At 44.7% G+C, this 3966-nt stretch overlaps 1 long non-coding RNA gene across 1 annotated transcript; it reads right to left on the bottom strand.

Annotated features, from left to right (window-relative positions):
- Nucleotides 1–32: 32 nt before the first annotated feature.
- On the bottom strand, nt 33–3911 carry LOC117800807. Its single transcript, XR_004623178.1, has 3 exons — nt 3568–3911; nt 2572–2739; nt 33–154 (listed from the first exon to the last, which is right to left on the bottom strand). It is a non-coding gene; the product is annotated as an uncharacterized LOC117800807 (long non-coding RNA).
- Between the last annotated feature and the right edge of the window lie 55 nt (nt 3912–3966).

The raw sequence follows: 3966 nt of genomic DNA on the forward strand, positions 1-3966 counted from the left end.
TGTGGGGCTCGATCCCACAACGCCAGGATCACGCCCTGAGCCGAAGGCAGACGCTTAACCGCTGTGCCACCTAGGCAGCCCGGGGCAGATTTTTTAATGCATTCGTTGCTGAGTTCACCTGAAGAAATCACTAGGCATGATTCCTAGTCTCCCACTGGAAGGAAAGAAGGGAGGGAAGGGAAAGAAGGGAAGGGAAGAAAAGGAAGGAAGGACAGAAAAGGAAGAAAAGAAAGAAATAAAGAAAGAGGTCAGTAAGCTAAAACCTGAGCAGGAAAAAACAGGAGAGCAAGTGGAAAGAGTACAGTTGCCCTGATGGCAAACACGGTAGTGGGAGAATAAACCAGGGCTCCTCCAGCAGGGTGAGGGGCCAAATCTGAGAATCTGTCAGTCATGAAATCTGAGATCCTCTCTCTAGGAAAGGGAACAAAAGTCATTAATATGCCTGATTCCTGCAGAAGCAAACACTAATCATCTCTTGAGGAAAACATGCCCATGTGAGGCCCTTGAGGTTCTAAAAGATCACACTGGATATAACATGAGCTCCCAATAAAAACAAGGTACCAAAATGTAAGTTAACTACCACAAAGAAGTAAACAATAACTACAGCATTTTTGGACTTCCGAGGATTTCCAATATTAAAAATAACAGTTATGAAAAAAACAGTTATGGAATATAAAGTAAGTATAAAATGTTTAAAGACCTAAAAGATGGAGTGAAAAATTAAGCAAGAGACAAGAGACTATCAAAAATGGCCAAGTTGTGCTCACTTCGGCAGCACATATACTAGAAAAAATGACCAGGCCGACTGGAGAAAGAACCAAATAAAACCGTATGAAAAATTCAATATTTGAAGTAAAAAAACTCAATGGGTGGTTTCAACAGCAGATGAGATGATGGTGAAAGCGAACCCCTGACCTGCAAGATGTTTCGTAAGGAATTACCCAGAATGTAGCATGAAGTGAGAAGGACAAAGGAAGAATAAGAGGTTGTAGAGGCACAAAGACAGGACAAGACACGGAACACACGCCTAATTAGAGCTCTGAGGGTGAGACTAGAGAACTTGAGAGAAGAAGGTTTGAAGAGCTCATGGCTGAGGAATGACGAGTCCTCGCAGATGCGTGCCCCCCCCCCCACACCAAGCATGATAAGTAAAAGGACATTTATATGCAGATGTATTGTAGTGAAGCTTCAGAATGCTGAAAAGCAACAAGACAGGGGCGCCTGGGTGGCTCAGTTGGTTAAGCATCTGCCTTTGATTCAGGTCATGATCTCAGAGTCCTGGGATTGAGCCCGGGATCGAGCCCCGCATCAAGCCCCCCATCAGGCTCCCTGCTCAGCAAGGAGTCTTCGTCTCCCTCTCCCTCTCCCTCTGCCCCTCCCCCTGCTCAGATGCTCGCTTGTGCTCTCTCTCTCTCTCCCTCTCTCTCAAATAAATAAAATCTTTTAAAAAAAGCAACAAGACAACAGAAGGGGCTGTTAATAAACTTTGCAGAACTAAGGAAGTCAGTCAATGGGACAGTATTTGCAAAAGGCAAAGAAAAACTGTCAATGTAGAACTGGGTACGGAGTCTGAATATCTTTCAAGAACAGGCCAAATAAAAACATTTTCAGATAATTCCATTTCAGTAATTTTCAGAAACTGAGTATTTATCTTCAAAACACTTTCTCTCAAGGAGAAGAAAAATAACTCCAGAGGGAAGATCACCAATGCAAAAAGAAAAAGTGAACAGAGAAACTGGCACCATGATGGTAAACGTAACCAAATTCTGGCTGTGTAAAAGAATACTGTCTAACTTTGGGGATAACAAAATACTGGACAATAATGGCAAAGGGGAGGTAATCAAAGTTAAGGTCCTTGGATCATTTGCCGGGGGGTCAGATGCTAAAATTTGAGACTGTTTATTTAAGGATATGGTAAACTTCTGAGGGTAACCACTATAGGAACCAAATGTATAACCTCCAAAGCAAAAACATGAAAAAATGGTGTTTAAAAAAGGACAAAACAACCCCAAAACCCCAAACTTAACTAGTCTAAAATGAGGCAAGAAAGGAGGAAAAGAAGATATAGATAAAAGACAAAAAGAACCTCTCACATGCTCTCTCTATACCCACACCAGTCATCCTAGCCTAGCACAGGAGGCTCTCTTGTTTTCACAGTTGCCTCCCCGATTCTGGAAGATCACTGGAATGTATGTGATGCTGGCGGGATAGGAGAGTGTCTGATCTTCAGTCTAATAAAAAAGGAGCTCTGAACAGCTTACAACAGACAGCCCGCACATAGGAACTGACACAGAACTGCCCTCCTATGAAGGCTCTTCCAGCTTTAGAGAACTCATGATGACCTGGTGAATTCCCAGGCCACTGTAATAGAGAGGCACGTTCCAAGGACCTAATATAATGTCAGGAATGTGAACAAGGATGGTTCTGGGACCTAACCCACTGTGCGGAAGGATCTAAGCTTTACTTGCCGACTCTATCACAGATTATGGGTGGTGGGCCAGAGAAAACCCAATAACCTTTGGAGCTTCCTCAGTCTGACACTATGTCTAATGTGCCCTGGTGCCGACATACCCTAATAGTGGACATGGTGACCCTCTCAGGTGCCTCAATGTTGTACCACACGCACAAGCTGTTTCGGTTCTGAGCTACCAGCACGTCACTTCCTGGGACCCACTGCACGTAGGAGCAGAAGTTGAGGATCATTGTCTTAGAGCAGCTTTCAATATCGTATAGATGTAACTGAAGAAGGAAGAGGAAGACAGCACAATTACAAGGGGCTACGGGTGTCTTCTGATCTTGACCATTTCTCTAACGGTGAAATGTGGCAAACTGACCCACCAGTCAGGCAGACCCTGAATTTCAAAGCTTACTGACCTGCAACGCTTGAAGTTTATGTTGACTTGGTATACCCCGACTCTGGCCAGTAAGAGCTGACCACGTGAGCAAAGAGCTACACCCAGAAATTTACGTTAGGTGAAGGTCAGACTTTTGTTCTTAGAGTAACTCTGGGCCAGAGTTGCCAGACTGGATTACAAAAGGTCTCCAAGCGCATTAAATGGTCTGGAAATTTGTGATAGGGCTTTCATATCACAACGAAAATGAAATGAAAAATCACCAGATAGTTTTTTTGCCCTTGAGGCTGAGCTCTTTGGTGATACCATATTGAGATCAGAGTCAATAAGGGGCTCAAGGGAGACTGTCCTGGATCCAGCTTTAATGCTGCCAGGTAAGTGTAGCTGAGGAGCAGTGGGACAGGTGTGGGGAAAGGTCAGGCAGGCATGCGGGGGTGAGGCAGTTCCACGAAGGCACAGACTTGTGAATAGTAAAAGACAAACCAGCTCCCAAATTCCCCTCTTGACTTTGGTGCCATCATGATACCATCTCCTTAAATATAAGATAGGCTACGATAGCAGACACAATGTTGATTCTTCTGTGACTTTTGCTATGTTAATGGCATAGCGCACCAAGAAATTGTGTCCCATCCTGCCCCCCACAGTCCCTGCTAGTAGGTAGTACCACATCCTCTACGGACCCCTCCGTGGCTAAGGCCTTAGTAACCCTCCTTACACGAAGTTTCCGGTCCCTGAAGAGAAGCTTGTGCCCAGTTTCATTAAGTTCTAGCCAATCCACGCGGCTCTCGTGGCTGATGGTGCCAATGTTGTAGCCACCAACCAGATCCACTACAAAGTAAAGGAGACAGGGTTAAGAAGACAGGTTCCACATAATCATACACAGGGCACGAGGCAGCCTGAAAAAGTCTTGCCTTCACTCGTACACTGGGCTTTAAGAATGTTGCATCAGTCTAGAGTCTGAGGAATGCAAACGGCCAATACAACATAATTTTGCTAAAATGCTTCCAATACTAGATTTCTACTAAAATTCTAAGGTTTTGGGGTGCCTGGGTGGCTCAGTCGGTTAAGCATCTGCCTTCAGCTCAGGTCATGATCCCAGGGTCCTGAGATCAAG

Source organism: Ailuropoda melanoleuca, unplaced genomic scaffold (assembly GCF_002007445.2).
Source record: "Ailuropoda melanoleuca isolate Jingjing unplaced genomic scaffold, ASM200744v2 unplaced-scaffold8204, whole genome shotgun sequence".
NCBI lineage: Eukaryota > Metazoa > Chordata > Mammalia > Carnivora > Ursidae > Ailuropoda > Ailuropoda melanoleuca.